Genomic DNA, 20618 nt, shown 5'->3' with positions numbered 1-20618 from the left:
TTTTGTTTTCTGCTCTCTAGAGCTAAGGTTTCATGTTAAGGAATGCTAAATTACTTTTGTCTTAACAGGAGATGAAAGATGAAGCACTTGTATCTATCCTGTGTGTCAATGATATTAAAGTAGGTAGGTCTCCACTCCCTTGCTGGCATATTCAGAAGCAGCCAGTAAATCTCCCAGTTTTAGAGCCAAGGATGTCTCAATCTATCTGTTTGTCTTTTTGTTTGTTTGTTTTGGTCTCTTGGGGGCTAAGGAGAACCAGCACATGTATGGAAACCTGACGTTGATCTTTTCTCAGGATTCCAGACACTGGTCTGAACATTTCTCTGCTGGCTCCCCTGCTTATCTCAGAGAAATCCTTTATACCAGTTCTCTCTACCAGGACCCTAACCGAGACCCCAGTCTCACTGGCACCCAGCCGCCTGTATACTAAAAGCTGTTTAACTCAGAAAGTGAAGGTAAATTGAAGTTAATACTGGAGAGGAAGAGGCAGGTAATGAGGAGTCATGTTCCAAAATCTTTCACAGAAACCTGTTACTATTGGGTAAATTCTTACATAAGAGCTTTGCTTTTTATTTGTTTTGTGTTATAATATATTTATTTATTTTCGTGTTTCTCAATTCAGAAAGTAGTATTGCTTATGGTACCTCTTTTCTAGAGAGAAAAAAAGGTCGTATGAGTGGCTCCTTATTAGGACTTGGTCATCCTGCTACCCCCTTTATGTTAACTGAAGGCATAATAGAATAAGACATAAAGGTAGCTGGCCCTGATCAGTTATGCCCTGTCCTTTAGGCTAGAACCTCAAGCCACCTACTGGCTCTTATTTCCGGTCTTGCACAACAACACGAAATGTTTTCTGCCCTCCTCAAAACACTCTCTTCTCTTGGCTTCTGTTTATTTCTGTTTCCTTCTATTCTTATGTCTGCTGCTTCTCATCTTTTTACCTGGTTCCTATGTATATATCCAAATACTGTATGTTTGAGCTTCTCAACAATAGGGCATAGAGCCCTGTTCTTTCAATTCACAGGTAATCTCTTTTTTTTTTTTTTTTGTGAGATGGAGTTCCACTCTTTTGCCCAGGCTGGAGTTCAATGGTGCGATCTCAGCTCACTGTAACCTCTGCCTCCCGGGTTCAAGTGATTCTCCTGCCTCAGCCTCCAGAGTAGCTGGGACTACAGGTGCGTGCCACCACACCCAGCTGATTTTTGTATTTTTAATAGAGACGGGGTTTCACCATGTTGGCAGGATGGTCTCGATCTCCTGACCTCGTGATCTGCCCGCCTTGGCCTCCCAAAGTGCTGGGATTGCGGGCGTGAGCCACCACATCTGACTGTAATCTCAACTTTCAAAAAAGTAAATCTGAATAGTTTTTTCAGAAAACTCTTCCTTTTTTGTCTTAACCCTCCTCATTCCTGATCCTCATTTAGAAGTTCAGTAGCCTGTTTACTTCCTCTGTGATAATTATAGGAAACTCTTTTTGCTTTAGTTTTCTCATCTGGAAGAATAGTAGAGCTTACATATTATGTAATAATATTAACCACTTTAATGCTTACTGTGAAAATTAAATGAGTACATTTAGAAGGTTTAAAACAGGGGTCAATAAACTTCTTTTATAACAGGTCACAGAGATAATATTTCAGGATTTGTGAGTCATGTATAATTTGTCTCTCATATTATTCATTCTTTCTTTCCTTTTTCCCACAATCCCTTAAAAAAGTAGATTTAGTTTTAGCTTATTGTCTATGTGAAAACAGAATGCTTACTGGATTTATTGTCTATGTGAAAACAGAATGCTTACTATTGCCACAGGCAATAGATTGATGACCCTTGGAACAGAGTCAGGTATATAGTAAGCGTTCAATAAATGTTAGTTATTATTATAAATTACATAGTATGGTGTTTTATGTATTATTTGTTTACTTTAAAAAATATGTACCCCATTAAAATTTAAATTCTTTGAGGGAAAGGATACTGTCTGTGTTCACCAGTGATTTATCACAGTGCCTGACACATATAGGTGCTCTCTCTCTCTCTCTATATATATATATAATATATATAATTCATTTTATATATTACCTTTATATATCAAATAGATATAAGTATATATTATACATTATATATAAATGTATAATATTACAAATATACATTGGTAATATTAATATAAAATTAGTGAAAAGAAGATAGATTATTCAGTTAATTCCATAAAGTTTATTTAATATATGGTATTGGTTTGGGGATGATCGATTAGTTTTTCGGGGGAAAAACTGAAAAAAAATTGATCCCAGTGTTTACTGAAAAATAAAATGCAGCTCAATCAATACGTGAAAGTTAAAAAAAAAATGATAGGGGAGGTAGAGCACAGTGGCCAAATAGAAGACTCTAGCAATTGTCCTCCCAGCAGGAACACTGAAAAATTATCCACAAAAAAAGCACTTTCATTAGAACCAAAATTTAGGTGAGTGAGGGGTGATCACAGTACCTGATTTTAGCATCATGTTAAAGAAAGAGAACTGAAAAGGATAGGAAAAGCAGTCTTGAATCATCTGCACTACTCCTCCTCTATCCCCCAGCAAAGCAACTTGGCACAAAGAAAGAATTTGTATGCTTAGGGGAGGGAGAGTGCAGTGATGTGGAATCTTGCATTGGAACTCAAAGGTGTCCTGTCACAGTGGAAAGCAACAGGAGCTCAGCCAATGCCCATGGAGGGGGCATTTAGGCCAGCCCTAGCCAGAAGCAGATTGTCCATCCTAGTTGTCAGACCTGAGTTGTGGCAAGCCCCGCCACCACAGGCTGAAGTGCTCTGGAATCCTAAAGAAACTTGAAAGGTAGCCTACACCACAAGGATTGCAATTCCTTGACAAGTCCTAGTGCAGAGCTGGGCTCAGAACCGGTGGACTTGGAGTGCATGTGACCTAGGGAGATACCATCTGGAGCAGCTAAGGGAGTGCTTGTGTTAGCCCTCCCCCAACTCCAGGAAGTGCAGCTTACAGTTCTAAGACAGACTCTCCTCTGCTTAAGGAGAGGAGAGAGGAGAGTAGAGAGGATTTCTGCTTGCAACTTGGATACCAGCTCAGCCACAGTAGAATATGGCACCAGGTAGAATCCTGAGGCTTCCATTCCAGGCCCTAGCTCCAGGAAAACATTTAAAACACAACCTAGACCAGAGGGAACCAACTGCCTTGAGGGGAGGGACCTAGTCCTGGCAGAATTCATCATCTTCTGCCTGAAGAAAGAGACCCTGGACCTGAATAATCAGCAGTGGGATAGCCAGGCAGTACTTGCCACAGATCTTGAGTGAGACTCATAGCCATGCTGGCTTCAAGTGTGACCCAGTACATTACCAGCTGTGGTAGCTATAGGGAGAGATCCCTTCTGCTTGAGAAAAGGAGACAGAGAGTAAAGGAGACTTTGTCTTATAGCTTGGGTACCAGGTTGGCCACAGTGGGGTAGAGCCCGGAGTGGGCTCTTTGGGTCCCTGGTTCCAGTTATTGGCTCCTAAATGGCATTTTTGAACTTGCACTAGGGCAGAGAGGAGCCTAAAGTCCTGAAGGAAGAGACTCATGCCTGGTGGCATTCACCACAAGCACACTGAAGAGCCCTTGGGCTTGAGTAAACATGGAGAGTTGCCAGGCAATACTTGCCTCGGGTAAAGGGTGGTGGTGGTCATGAGGAGGCACTCCTCTGCTTGAAGAAAGGGGAGAGAAGAGTGAGAAGGACTTTGTCTTGTGGCTTGGATGCCAGCTCAGCTGCAGCAAATAGAGCACCAGGTAGATTCCTAAGGTTCCTCCCTCCAGGCCCTACCTCCCAGAGGAGATTCCCCAGACCCACCATGGGCTAAAGAGAGCACATTGCCTGGAAGGGAAGGACACAAGCTTGCCTGGATTTACCACCTTCTGAATGTAAAGTCATTGGGCCTTGAGTGAACATAGGTGGTAGCCAGGCAGTGGTCGCCGTGGGCCTTGAGTGAGGGCCAGTGGTGTGCTGTCTTTGGGTATGACTCAATGCAGTCTCAGTGGTGGTAGCCATAGGGGTGCTTGTATCACCTCTCCCCCAGCTCCAGATCAGCACAGAGACAAAAACTTTGTTTTGGGGAAAGTAAAGAAAGAGAACAAGAGTTTCTGCCAAGTAATCCAGGGAATTTTCCAATATATTACCCAAGACCATAAAGGCAGTACCTGTATGAGTCTGCAAGAGCCACAGCATTACTGGGCTTGAGATGTCCACTAAAACAGATGTGGCTGGAGTGACCAAAGACTTAGATCACAACACCCAAGTCCCTTTTGAATACCTGGAAAGCCTTCCCAAGAAGGACAGTTACGAACAAGCCTAGATTGAGAAAACTATAATAAATACCCAAATCTTCAATGTCCAGACACTGGTGAACACCCAAAAGCATCAAGATTATCCAGGAAAACATGATCTCATCAAACAAACTAAATAAGGCACCAGTGACCAATCTTAGAGAGATAGAGATATGTGACCTTTCAGACAAAGCCTTCAAAGTAGATGTTTTGAGGAAGATCAACAAAATCCAAGATAACAAGAAGAAGAAATTTAGATTCTATCAAAAAATTAAGAAAGAGATTGAAATAATATAAAATAACCAAGCAGAAATTCTGGAGCTGTAAGATGCAATTGACATACTGAAGAAAGCATTGGAGCATTCTAACAGCAGAATAGATCAAGCAGAAGAAAAAATTAGTGAGCTTGAAGACAGGTTATTTGAAAATACACAGTCAGAGGAAACAAATAAACAAAAGGAATATAAAATAATAAAGCATTCCTACAAGATCGAGAAAATACCCTTAAAAGGGCAAATATGAGTCATTGTCTTTAAGGAGGAGACAGGGAAAAAGAGAGAGAGAGACACAGAGAGAGAAACATTGTGGTAGAAAGCTCATTCCAAGGGATAATAGAGAACTTTCCAAACCTAGAAAAAGGTATCAATATTCAATTACAAGAAGCTTGTAGAACACCAAGCAGATATAACACAAATAAGACTGCCTCAGGACATTTAATAATCAAACTCCTAAAGATCAAGGATAAAGAAAGTGTTCTAAAAGCAGCAGTAGAAAGAAACATGTAACATACAAAGGAACTCCAATATATCTGGCAACAAACTTCTCAGTGGAAACTTTACAGGCCAGGAGAGAGTGGCATGACATATTTCAATTTCTGGAGGAGCAAAACTTTTATCCTAGAATAGTATACCTGATGAAAATATACTCCAAACACAAAGAAAAAACAGATGTTTCCAGACAAATAAATGCTTAAGAATTTAGTTAACACCAAACCTGTTCTACATGAAATTCTAAAGGGAGTTCTTCAGTCTGAAAGAAAAATATGGTAGTGAGCAATAAGAAATCACCTGAAGGTACATAACTCACTGGTAATAGCAGGTATATAGAAAAACTCAGAATATTATAATACTGTAATTGTGGTGTGTAAAGTTCTTATCTCTTGCAGAAAGACTAAAACATGAACCTATCAAAAATAATAAGTATGACAACTTTTCCAGACATAGACAGTATAATAAGATATAAAGAGAAACAACAAGTTAAAAGTTGAGGGGATGAAGTTAAAGTGTAGAGTTTTTATTAGTTTTCTGGTTTGCTTGTTTGGTAGTTTGCTTCTTTATGAAATCAATGTTAAATTGTCATCAATTTAAAAAATGTATTATAAGATGTTATTTGCAACCTTCATGGCAACTTCACATTAAAAAACCTCCAGCAGATAAAGAAAAAATAAAAAGCAAGAAATTAAAATATACTATGTGAGAAAATCATCTTCACACAAAGGAAGACAGGAAGGAAGGAAAGAAGAAAACTAAGATGACAAAACAACCAGGAAGCAAATTTTAAAATGGCAGAAATAAGTTCCTATTCCTGTCAATTCTTGTCAATAATACCACTGACTGTAAACGGACTAAACTCTCTAAATCAAAAAATATAAAATGACTGAAGGGATTAAAATAAAAACCAAGACCCAATGATCTGTTGTCCACAAGGAACACAATTCATCTATAAAGACACACAGACTGAAAATAAAGGGATGGAAAAAGATATTCCATGCAAATGGAAACCAAAAAAGAGCAAAAATAACTGTATTTATATCAGATAAAATAGATGTCAAAAGTATAAAAGAAAAAAATGTCATTATACAATAATAAAAGTTTTCATTCCACAAAAGGATATAACAATTATAAATATATATGCACCCAATGCTGGAGTACCCAGATATATACAACAAATATTATTAGAGCTAAAGAGAGAGATAGGCCCAAATACAATAAAAGCTAGGGACTTAACACCCTACTCTCAGCATTGGACAGATCATCCAGACAGAAAATCAAGAAACATCTAACTTAATATGCACTATAATCCAAATGGATCTAATAGATATATAAAAACATTTTATCAAATGGTTGCAGAATACGCATTCTTCTCAGCACACGGATCATTCTCAAGGAAAAATAATATGTTAGGCTACAAAACACGTTTTACAAAATTTTAAAAAAATGAAATTATATCAAGTATCTTGTCTGACTGCAACGAAATAAAACTAGAAATAACAGTAAGAATTTTGGAAACTAAAAAGACATGGAAATGAAACCGTATGTTCCAGAATGACCAGTAGGTTTATAAATAGATTAAGAAGGAAACTAAAACATTTATTAAAACAAATGAAAATGGAAATGCCATGTACCAGAACCTATTGGATATGGCAAAAGCAGCAACAAGAGAAAAGTTTACAGCAATAATTTCCTACATCAAAAAGTAGAAAAGGTTCAAATAAACAACATTAGGATGCATCTCAAATAACTAGAAAAGTAAAAGCAAACCAAACTCAAAATAAGTAGAAAAAAAATAAAGATCAGAGCAGAAATAAGTGAAATTGAGATTAAAAAAAAACACAAAAGATTGATGACAGTTGGCCATTTTAACAATATATAGATTCAAAGCTACTCACGTTAAACTAACAATGACTTTCTCCACAGAATTATTTTTAAAATCTATGTAAAAATTCATATGGAACCAAAAAAGAGCCCAAATAGCCAAAGCACTTCTAAGCAAAAAGGTCAAAGCTGGAGGCATCGTCTTACTGGACTTCAAACTATACTAAAAGGCTACAGTAACTAAAATAGCATGGTACTGGTACAAATCAGACACATAGATGAATGGAACATAATGGAGAGCCCATATATAATGCTGCAACCTACAACCATCTGATCTTTGAAAAGTTGACCCAAAACAAGCAATGGGGAAAGGGCTACCTGTTAAATAAATGGTGCTGAGATAACTGGCTAGCCATATGCGGAAGATTGAAACTAAACCTTTTCCTTACACCATATACAAAAATCAATTCAAGATGGATTAAAGTATTAAATGTAAAACCTAAAACTATAAAAACTCTGGAAAATAACCTAGGAAATACCATTCTGGGCATAGGCCTTGGCAACAATTTTATGATAAAATCTCCAAAAGCAATCATAACAAAAACAAAAATTGACAAAAGGGACCTAATTGAACTAAAAAGTTTCTGCACAGTGAAATAAACTATCAACAGAGTAAGCAGACAACCTACAGAATGGGAGAAAATATTTGCAAACCATGCATTTGACAAAGGTCTAATATCAAGAATCTATAAGTCACTTAAACAAATTAACAAGCAAAAAGCAAACAATCCCATTAAAAAGTGGGCAAAGGTTGTGAGCAGTCACTTCTCAAAAGAAGACATACATGTGGCCAAGAAGCATATGGAAAAGTGTTCAACATCACTAATCATTAGAGAAATGTAAATCAAAACAACAAGATACCATCTCACATCAGTCAGAATAGCTATTATTAAAATGTCAAAAAATAACAGATGCTAGTGAGGTTGCAGAGAAAAAGAAATGCTTATACACTGCTGGTGAGAATATAAATTAGTTCAGCCACTGTGGGAAGCAGTGTGGTGCTTTCTCAAGGAACTTATATCAGTATTAGCATTCAGCCCAACAATGCCATTGCTGGGTACATATTCAAAGGAATATAATTATTCAACTATAAAAAATGCATGCGTATGTTCATTGAAGCACTATTCACAATAGCCAAGACATAGAATCAACCTAAACTGTGGTACATATATATCACAGAATACTGTGCAGCCGTATAAAAGAACAAGGTTATCTCTTTTGTATCAACATGGATGGAACTGCAGGCCATTATCTTAAGTGAAATAACAAAGGAACAGAAAACCAAATACCACATATTCTTGCTTATTAATGGGAGCTAAAGATAAAGAATACATGGACACAAAAAAGGAAACTACAAACACTTGGGCCTTCTTGAGGGTGGACAGTAGGAGGAGGAAGAGGATTAAAAAAATACCTATTGGGTACTATGCTTATTACCTAGTTGATGAAATAATCTGTACACCAAACCCCTGTGACATGCAATTTACCTATATAACAAACCTGCACATGTACCGCTGAAGCTAAAATCAATGAAGTTTAAAAACTGCATTGATTGTAGTGTACTGTTCTATGGGTTTTGAGAAACCCATAGAATCATGTATTTATATACATGGAATATAGAATAATATAAAAATATATATATAACAGTGTAATTGGGATGTTTGTAACATAAAAAGATAAATGTTTGAGGCGATGGAAATCTCATTTACTCTGATGTGATTATTACACACTACATGCCTGCATAAAATATTTTATGTTCCCTATAAATATATACACCCACTATGTATTCATAAAAATTAAGAATAAAATTTTTTTAAAAAGCAGTGGGCTGCATGATATATACAGACTACTTACATTTTTTAAAGGTTATTCATTATTTTATCAGTTTGGAAAGTTTATTGGCTAAATTTTTCTTTTCTTGGGAGAAAGTTTTGGGGGAAGGCACCTGAGTGAGTAGGAGACTGACTTTCACATTTATGTTACTTAATTTTTTTTACCATGTTAATGTTATTTCTTGAATATAAATAGAAAAAAAGTAAAGCAGTATATTTCCTAAGTACTATTTATAAATTAGAAGAACAGACTAAGCATTTTTAAAATTCTGGCATAGCTAGTTCTTATGGAAACTTTCTTGATATCATTGAAAAGCTCGAAGTTCTCAGCATCATTCTTCTCATTCTGCCACTTACTAATTTGTTATTTCCAAAGGGTTTCTAGCAGATGATTTTTCTCTAGAAGTTTCTTTTTTGTTTCTGTCTCTATTTTTGCTTTTAAGTGTGTCTTTGTTTCTGTAATTTGATTTTCAACAATATTTAAAATGTATAATTATGTTAAACTTCAGTGAGAATAAGAGGGTATGATAGGTGAAACAAACTCATGTAGAAACAACTTGAATTTTGAGTTTTTCTTCTTTTACCAATTTAATTATTCAATTATCTCTTTATTGCTCTGAAATTGCCTGAAATTTGGCAAATGCTGTGCCAGGATCTTTGTTTCACATAATAAGTCTTGTTTAGTTTTCTCCTTTTACTCTGCATCACCTTGAAAAGGAGATTTAAAGAGTAAAAATTAAATTAAATAATTTCAATTTTTCTTTACCCTATAAAATTCACCATTGATAAAGTTTAGATATACGTTCCCTCATGTTGAAATGTTCCCATGTTCAACATGTCCATCTCATGTTGAAATTGGATCCCCAGTGTTGGAGGTGTGCCCATATAGAAGGTGTTTGGGTCATAGGGGAAGATTCCTCATGAATGTCTTGGTGCCATCCTCAAGGTAGTGAGTGATTTCTCACTGCTAGTTCCCAAGCAAACTCATTGTTAAGAAGAGCCTGGCACCTCCTCCTCTCTCTTGCCTCCTCTCTTGACATGTGATACGCTGGCATTCCTTTACCTTCTGCTGTGAGTGGAAACAGTCTGAGGCCCTCACCAGGAGCAGATGCTGGTGCCATGCTTCTTGTTCAGTGTGCAGAACCATGTGCCAAGTAAACTTCTTTCTTTTTAGATCACCCAGTCTCAGGTATTACTGTATAGCAACACAAATCAACTAAGACAATAATCAATTCCCATTTTCTTCCACTGTTGTAAACCAAACTGACTGCTATTCTTCTTATACATCTGATTTTGAAATCTGTACAAAATTCTTTCTGTATTTCAGTTGATAAACATTTGTTGACCAAATTATGCAATTAATATTAAGTATTTTGAAATTAAAAATTAAAATAAGCAAATAGCTAAAAATCAAGGTAGAGTTATTGCTAGCAATAATAAATAAACAATAAACTAATAACCAAAATAACTAAAATTTATTGAGTTCTGATGCATAGGTATTCTCCTAAAACCTCCACATTCATTATTATTATACACATGCATGTATAATTCAAATACGTGTCTCGAAGAAAAAGTCATTTTTAGAAGTATCACATAAAAGCTACTGGTATAATATTCTGGTAGATATGATGCATCTCCATGACTTTAATAATTTTACATGTGAAAAAACAAAGCTGGGGAGATGTAAATATTTACAATATTGGGGGCAATAACTTGCCTCAAATTATTCAACTACTTAGGGAGTAAATTTGGATTAAAATTCATTTTGTCTCCAGAACTCACATGCTAACCACTACTTTTTGCTTTTTTCAAACAATCATTGGACTATATTGAGCATTTACTATACAGTAGACACTATTCTAAGCACTTTGATGTATTAATTTACTTAATCCTAACAACGGTCCTGTGAAGCTGCTATTGTTGCCATTTTACAGAAGAAAACAAGATATGCAAGGAGAAGATGGTAATTTATTTTATTTTGTTTAATTTTCATGTTTATTTTAGTTTTCGTGTGGGTACATGTGCAGGTTTGTTATAAGGGTATATTGTGTGGTGCTGCAGTTTGGGCTTCCATTGATCCTGTCGACCAGATAATGAACATAGTACTCAATAAGATGTTTTTCAGTCCTTGCTCCCCTGCCTTTCTCCCTCCTTTTAGTGTCTATTATTCTCATATTTATGACTGTGTGAACCTAATGTTTAGTTCCCACTTATAAGTGAGAACATGGAATATTTGGTTTTCTGTTTCTGCATTAATTCACTTAGGATAACAGCCTCCAGCAGCATCTATGTTGCTGGAAAGGACGTGATTTTATTCTTTTTTATTACTCTAGTATTTCATGGTGTGTGTTTATACCATTTTCTTTATCCAAGCCACCATTCATGGACATGTAGGATGAGTCCATGTCTTTTCTTTTTTTTTTTTTTTTTTTTCTTTTTTTCTGAGATGGAGTTTCACTCTGTCACCCAAGCTGGAGCGCAATGGTGCAGTCTCGGCTCACTGAAACCTCCGCCTCCCAGATCCAAGAGATTCTCCTGCCTCAGATTCCCAAGTAGCTGGGACTACAGGCATGTGCCACCACAGCTGGCAAATTTTTGTATTTTTAGTAGAGACGGGGTTTCACTATGTTGGCCAGGCTGGTCTCAAACTCTTGACCTCATGATCCACCCGCCTGGGCCTCCCAAAGGGCTGGGATTACAGATGTGAGCCACCATGCCCGGCCGAGTCCATGTCTTTTCTGTTGTGAATAGTGCTGTGATGAACATACATTTTCATGTGTCTTTTTTGGTAGAACTTTTTTTTCCTTTGGATATATACCCAGTAATGGGATTGGTGGGTGGAAAGATAATTATATTTTTAGTTATTTGAGAAATCTCCAAACTGCTTTCCTCAGGCTCTAAACTAATTTGCATTCACACCTGCAATGTATAAGCATTCTTTTTTCTCCACATCCTTGCCTACATGTTATTTTTTGAGTTTTAGTAATAACCATTCCCACTGGTCTGAGATGATATCTCATTGTGATATTGATTTGCATTTCTCTGATTATTAGTGATGCTGAGCATTTTTTCATATATTTGTTGGCCACTTGTATGTCTAATTTCAAGAAGTGTCTGTTCATGTCTTTGCCTACTTTTTAAAAAAGGTTGTTTCTTTTTTCTTGTTGATTAAGTTCCTTGTATATTATGGATATTCATCCTTTGTGGGATGCATAGTTTGCAAATATTTTCTACCAGTCTGTAGGTTGCCTGTTTACTTTGTTGAGTTTCTTTTGCTGTGGAGAAGCTCTTCAGTTTTAAGTACCATTTGTCTATTTTTATTTTGCTGCATTTTCTTTTGGGACATTCATCATAAATTCTTTGCCTATGCCAATAGGTATGGCTATTTCCTAGGTTTTCTTTTAGAAGTTTTACAGTTTTGGGGATCACATATAAGTCTTTAATCCATCATGAGATAATTTTTGTATATAGTAAGAGGTAGGGTCTATTTTCATTCTTGTGCACATGTTTAGCCGGTTTTCCCAGCACCATTTATCAAATAGGGTTCCTTTCTCCATTGTTTATCTTTGTCCACTTTGTCAATGATGAGTTGGTAGCAGGTGTGAGGATTTATTTCAGTGATCTTTATTTTGTCCCATTCATCTATATGTCTATTTTTGTACTAGTATCATGCTGTTTTGGTTACTATGGCCTTATGTTATAGTTAGAAGTTGGGTAACATGATGCCTCTGGCTTTGTTATTTTCACCTAGAATTGCCTTGGCTGTCTGGGCTCTTTTTTAGTTCCACATAAATTTTAGAAGTTTTCTCTAACTCTGTAAAAAATGATTTTGGGAATTTGACAGGAATAGTGTTGACTCTGTAGATTCCTTGTGTCAGTTGGGCATTTTAATGATATTGATTCTTCCAATCGAAGAGGAAGAAATGCTTTTCTATTTTTGTGTGTGTGTGAGTATTGTATGATTTCTTTCAATGTTTCGTAGTTCACCTCATTTTTTAGATGTATTCTTAGGTATTGTATTTTCATGTGTGGCTATTGTAAATGGGATTGCATTCTTGATTTTGTTCTCAGCTTGACCATTGGTGTGTACAAATGGTACTGATTATTGTATGTTGATTTTGTATCCTGAGACTTTATTGAAGTCATTTATCAGGTCTAAGAGTCTTTTGCTGGAATTTTTGGGGTTTTCTAGGTATGTAATCATATCATTAGTGAGGAGAGATTATCTGACTTTCTCTTTTTCTATTTGGATGACACCTACTTACCAAAACTAGAAAATTTAGAGACTTTAAAATTTCACACTCATCATCTTCCCCAATGCTTAATTTATTTACAAAATTCTACTAATTTTACTTACTATATCTTTCTTGAATCCATCTGCTCTTTTGCTTGTCTTCTGCCATTGCTTTCATACAAGCTTCCACCCTCATCCTCTCTACTGCCTTTTTCCTATTTTTTAGCTTTACTCATTCTTCAAATACCAGTTTATATATCATTTTTTTTCTGTGATGATTTCACTGATCTTTCTAGGTGTAATCAGTCACTTCTTTCTCCGTGCTGTTATAATTACTATGTTTCAAAAATGTGTTCTCTTTATGTGTCTATCTGCACTAGTAGCCATTGTGTTCCTCAGAAAGAGAAATGATGCATTATTTATTTTTCCCATAGCATAGCTATAGTGTTTGGCACGTGGTAAGGCCCAAAAATATTGAATGAATAAATCAAGATTGGAATGGAAGGGAATGCATTGGCTAGTTGGATGTGCGGTTGTAGAGCTTAGGATAAAGAGCTCACATCTGACTCATCAGCAAATCTTTGGTTATCTTAAAAATGCAACCAGAATTCAATGATTTCCCAATACCTACACTACTTAGTCACTATAATTTCTTGACTGTTTTATGCAATAGCCTCCCAATCCCTCATATTGTTTCTTAATCTTTCTCCATTCAGTTGGCTCTGCCTGGATACACTACTGATTATCCACATGGTTTGTTCCCTCTTATCACCTTTAGATCTGGACTAACGTTACATTTTCATTTTTCATAAACTGTACTTATATCTATGCCACATCTATATATATCACCTGTATTTATATGTAAATACACTTTTTAATATAATATTAAATGATTATTGACAAAACATTAAATAATATTTATAAACTAAGTCAGATTTTTATTTATTTCCCATACCATCAGAATATACTGTGAGAAAAGGTTTATTACTATTTTATGCAGGCCTAAGATATTGTATAATATATAACAAGTCCTCAATAAATATTTCTTTTAGGAATAATTGTTTAAAAATTCTAAGACTATTTAAAAATAAAAATAACTTGAAAACAGAAATCATATATATATAAATCTACTTATATTTAACAACATGGAATATGGGTAACACTGACCAGCTAGATCGAGGATAATAAATTGGTCTCTAGTTATTTATTTTATAGGTGATTATGGGACCAAGAGTGTGAATGTTCTCTCTATTTGTCATGCTGGGGAAGAAAATGGGATGAGCCTTGAGACTAAGGAGAGAATTGCTTTTTGCAGAATTGGGAACCAGACAGGGATGTCAGGAATATGGCTTTGCTAGGGTTTGGAAGAGAGCATATATGTATGATCTGTTACTGGTAGGAACAGCTTGGACTTGGAATATGTGAATGCACATCTATGATGCTCACGAGGGTGACAACAGTGGCAGGGAAACAGCTTAATTTGGCTATCTTTGAGTTGCAATCCCATTACTTAGTTGTTCAGGGACTGTGATTCTTATGACATAGGTGAAGTAACCTCTCTTCTTAAGTCCCAGAGAAAGATGGTTCTGTCCAGCATGAGGTTGGTCCTGTAGCTACTCCTCATTCAGCCTCCCTGAACACCATGAGTGAATTTTTGAAATAGTTTCTTGTGTGTGCCTGTGTGTCTGTCTTACGTGTACTTATGTGCAGGGATTGTGTTCCTATAAAGTAATAGCATGTGATCAACCATGACCGAACAAAGTACTAGAAAAGACAGATTTCTTCTCCCCTCCCTCCTATACCTATCCACAGCCCCTTAAATAAACTATTGGTTGACCAGTAATAGTGGTGCTGCCTGAGACACTACAGAGCACAGGGTCTTCCAGTTGCAATTGTGTGAAGGAGCTTAGCAATATTAGTGATGAGCACAAGGTTTCTATGTGGCCTGAACAGGCTTTCCAGATAATTTTTTCCTGAATGTAATAATAAACAAGGCTGAAACTTTATTAGATAGAAAGCATCCTCACAGAACTGAGAGTCTTAAGGAGGAATTACAAAGTGGCTCTTGAGGTGGGTAGGATGAGGACTCTGCAATTTAATTACAATATTAAATGGAAAGAGACCTCATTTTGTAATTCAAGCTGATAAAACAAGACAGATCAGGAACAGAAATAAATAATGACAATAAAAAATGGGTGGAAAGAAATTATTCAATAATGATAAATCAGGAATTAATAAATTAGACAGCTACCATACCAATAAAAATTCTCATTGAATTGATATATAAGTGCTTCTTCTTTTAGAGGAAAACAATAAATAGATGAATCACTAGGTTAACTGAACAAGAAGAAAGAAGATTCATAAACACACAAAATTAGCCATTATAAAGGAAAAATAATATTATAAACAGTAATTAAAAATACAGAATCCTTTACATAAGCAGCATAACACTAATTCCTGAAACTGACAGAGAGCATCAGAAGTCAGTCCCACTAATATTTGCTCATATTTCTTGAGTATGTACTTTTTGCTAGAATCTGTTATTAATGAGGCTTACATATATTAATACATTTAATTTTCATAAACCAGCTCAGGACTGTAATTTTTCTCCATTTACAGATAGAGAAAAATGAAGAGCAGAGGATATGAAGTTACATAGCTAGTTATGGTAGAGCCATAATTTGAACTTAGAAACTCAGATGCTAATGTCTGGGCTATTAACCACTATACCATAGTGCCTCCCTACTAGAAAATATGACAAAATGCTAATAATTAGCAAAGAGAATCCAAAAGTATATAAAAAGCTTAGTACAATGTATTTGTATTTAGTTCAATACAGAAATGTAGAATGATTTAATAATAATGCATCTATAACAAAAAGATACTGAAGTTCAAAAATGTTTTAAGTATTTTATTGATGTCAAAAGTGCATGTAATAACACTGAAATTTTACTCCAGACAAAAGTTATTAAAAACTATGTTTTCCAAAATATATATAGATATATATGTTTCTATTTACTATTTTAAATATTTTAACCTTACACACACACACACACACACACACACACACACCCCACTGGGGAAATATTGATGGAATAATAGTGAATTTTAAAAACACAGAAGTTGTCAATACTACTATTTTTATTTAACTATTTTTTTCTTGAAATGCTAGCTATTGCCAATAGATAAGATCACTAAAAGTTATAGACATTGGAAAGGAGGATTCAGTAATATTATTTGTTTGTGACAAAATACACAGAATAAGTAAATAATATGCTAAAAACTATGAGTTTAGTATGGCGGCTGCATATACAATAAATATATGTCAATAAATTTTTAATATGCCTACAACAACTATTATAAACTGTGATATAAAATTACAAAGTACAACAATAGCAAATATCACAATAAGAACATATGTAACACAATTAGAAGATAATCTGAAGAAAATTTTAAAATGAACTGAAAAACATAAAAGAAGGTAAATAAAGGGAACAACATTCCTCATCCTTCTAAAGAATATCTATATAAATTCAATTCAATCCTTGGGTCATCTGGAGATGGAGAGAAGTGTGAAGGAATAGAAGTGGGTGGTGGTAAAATTGGATCAGTGATTCTAAGCAACAGTTAAAATTATAGCCATGAAAGAGATTTTTAAAAGAATTCTAATGAGGAAGAATTTGGAATAGAAGATATTAATATAAAGTCTTAAATAATAAAAATTAAAATGCTCAAATAGTCATATAAGAACAGCCACCAAATTAATTGATTAGAATGAATATTAGAAACAGAAAAATACATATTATAATTTATATAAGATAAAAATATAGAAGTCACAATTCAAATCATTGAAGTAGAATTGCATTATTTAATCATATGTGGAAAACTAGTCAGATATGTTTAATAAAAACTGAATTTCTAACCTCCTTTGTTAGAAAAAAATAATTTTAAATAATACCACACATCTACAACTATCTGATCTTTGACAAACCTGACAAAAACAAGAAATGGGGAAACGATTCCCTATTTAATAAATGGTGCTGGGAAAACTCGCTAGCCATATGTAGAAAGCTGAAACTGGATCCCTTCCTTACACCTTATACAAAAATTAATTCAAGATGGATTAAAGACTTAAATGTTAGACCTACAGCCATAAAAACCCTAGAAGAAAACCTAGGCAATACCATTCAGGACATAGGCATGGGCAAGGACTTCATGTCTAAAACACCAAAAGCAACGGTAACAAAAGCCAAAATTGACAAATGGGATCTAATTAAACTAAAGAGCTTCTGCACAGCAAAAGAAACTACCGTCAGAGTGAACAGGCAACCTACAGAATGGGAGAAAATTTTTGCAATCAACTCATCTGACAAAGGGCTAATATCCAGAATCTACAAAGAACTCAAACAAATTTACAAGAAAAAAACAAACAACCCCATCAAAAAGTGGGCGAAGGATATGAACAGACACTTCTCAAAAGAAGACATTTATGCAGCCAAAAGACACATGAAAAAATGTTCATCATCACTGGCCATCAGAGAAATGCAAATCAAAACCACAGTGAGATATCATCTCACACCAGTTAGAATGACGATCATTAAAAAGTCAGGAAACAACAGGTGCTGGAGAGGATGTGGAGAAATAAGAACACTTTTACACTGTTGGTGGGACTGTAAACTAGTTCAACCATTGTGGGAAGACAGTGTGGTGATTCCTCAGGGATCTAGAACTAGATATACCATTTGACTCAGCCATCCCATTACTGGGTATATACCCAAAGGAATATAAATCATGCTGCTATAAAGACACATGCACAGGTATGTTTATTGTGGCAATATTCACAATAGCAAAAACTTGGGACCAACCTAAATGTCCAACAATGATAGACTGGATTAAGAAAATGTGGCACATATACACCATGGAATACTATGCAGCCATAAAAAATGATGAGTTCACGTCCTTTGTAGGGACATGGATGAAGCTGGAAACCGTCATTCTCAGGAAACTATCACAAGGACAAAAAACAAAACACCACACTTTCTCACTCATAGGTGGGAATTGAACAATGAGAACACTTGGACACAGGAAGGGGAACATCACACTCTGGGGACTGTTGTGGGGTCGGGGGAGGGGGGAGGGGTAGCATTAGGAGATATACCTAATGTAAATGAGGAGTTAATGGGTGCAGCATACCAACATGGCACATGTATACATATGTAACAAACCTGCACATTGTGCACATGTGCCCTAGACCTTAAAGTATAATTTTATATATATATATATAAAGAAAAAAATAATTTTATATAAATTAAAGGTTCAACCCCACAAAGTTAATTAAGAAAAACAATAGATGAGTTTTAAAATAATATTTAAAATTGCCTTTCTGAGAACAGAAAAATTTTACAATTTAAAAATCACATTCAAAATATGCATAAAAGTTTAGAAATATAATATATAAGGAGGAAAAATTGTTTTATATATACACTCACACACATACACACACACACACATCTCTCTCATATACCAAAAGCTTTATGATTTAGATTTAAAAAGTAAGCTGCATTAGAGCCAAAGCAGGTCACATTGGTAAACGGATGAAGCTGTATGAAGGAAGAATGCCAGGCAAGTTAGCACAGATACTCCTCTTAATTTCCTTGTAATATATTGTAATGGTTTCAGTTATATTTAAATATTTAATACATTTAAAATATATATTAGTAAATTGTGTGAAATAGCAGTTGGAACTTTGCTTTCTTCTGAATGGATAGCAAATTATATTATACCATTTAATAAACAAATAAGCTGATTACCACTGAACTGTCATATAAATTTCCGTATGTGCTTATATTTGTTTCTGGGTTTCATTTTATCAAATTTTTCTGTATTACAATACTACCCACATTTATTTGGCACTTATTGGCAGATATTGTTCTGCATGCTTTACCTATATTAATTTATTTAATCCCAACAATATCATGAGGTAGATACTGTTACTATTTCCATTTTACTGTAAGGAACTGTCTGTGTAAAATCGTTTGCACAGGGTTACCAAACTAGAAAGGGGTAGATTTGAGATTCAGATCTCGGCTGACTTCTTCCAGAATTTCTGTGGGTTTAGTCACTGTGCTATATTGCCCTTCTTATACAAACAATATTGCAGTGATAACTCTTGGTACATGTGAGGACTTTTTTTTAAGAGAGACTAATTTTTTTTACTTTTAATTTTTGTGGGTACATGGTGTATATATTTATGTGGTACATGAGATGTTTTGATACAGGCATGCAATGTGAAATAAACACATCATGAAGAACGGAGTCTCCATCCCCTCAAGCGTTTATCTATTGAGTTGCAACCATCCAGTCACACTCTTCAAGTTATTTTAAAATGTACAGTTATTATTGACTATAGTCACCCTGTTTGGAAGCAACCTAAGTGTTCATCAGCATATGAATGGATAAAGGAAATGTGGTACATTCAAATTTAAATGAAATTACTGATCATAGCATCATAGGGTCATAAGATTTGCATATTTTCAGTTTTAATATATTAAATATATTTTTAAATATTAATATATACTATCATATTACCCTTCATGGTGGGTGTATTAATGTAATATTCCCTCTGTGAAATGGAAAAGCAAGAAAGAGAATAAATGAGAATATATGCTTACCGTGTGCTTGGTATTGTGCTATGTACATGGTATCTTTTTAATCTTCGTATGTACCTTGAGTGGTTGGTATTTTTAAAAATGGAAACAGACTGTGAGAAGTTCATCAATGCACTGAGATTTGCCCAAGCTATCTTACTCTAAATATGTATTAATTCCACTTTACCTTGCATGTGGGGATACACATTGACTAAAACAGGAGAGCCTGACAATCAAGAATTGCTCAATTATTAATTTTTCTTGAATACGTCCCAGAATTAGAAACCTCAAACCAAGAAATTTTGACCCTCTTTATAGAAGTTTTTTTTTTTTTTTTTTTTGGGGGGGGGTGGAGGGGAGCTCAGATCAGAGGAATTACTATTGCCCACTTGTTGCAAAAAGAAAACAAAAATCATTCATGGGAAAACACATGCATAAACATGCACAGTAATTTGAACTACAGTTATTGGGCATTTTTCAGGTCATAAGTCATTTCAGGAAGAGAATATGTATCACATACCAAACCTCTCATTCACTCCAACTAAAAACAAAAACTCAAGAAAACACCAGCATTAACAAGATTGTTGCTATTTTTTTACTTCAGTGAAATGATATCTGCTTTTTATTAAATGCCACAATTGTTAATTTATGAGAAAAACATTTAGACATTGTTATTTAATAAAACAATCCTCCAAGACACCAGGCTGTGGATTACCTGGGAAACCTTTGTGGAGTATTAGTAGCACTAGGGCACATTATAAGACCCACTGATGCAAAAGGAATCATTTTCACAGGAAATTCCCCCAGAGTATAAGGGACTATACAGTTCTGGAACATGTGCTCCAAATGTTACAAGCCAGATATATAAGCTGTTACTGTGTGACATCAATATTTTGGTGGGTGATTAACTTCAAATCTACGGTTTAAAGTGATCTTTCTGTAAAACATAAATA

The sequence above is a fragment of the Pan troglodytes genome, chromosome 4, assembly GCF_028858775.2.
Source record: "Pan troglodytes isolate AG18354 chromosome 4, NHGRI_mPanTro3-v2.0_pri, whole genome shotgun sequence".
In the NCBI taxonomy this organism is placed as follows: domain Eukaryota; kingdom Metazoa; phylum Chordata; class Mammalia; order Primates; family Hominidae; genus Pan; species Pan troglodytes.
This window is presented reverse-complemented; position numbering follows the sequence as displayed.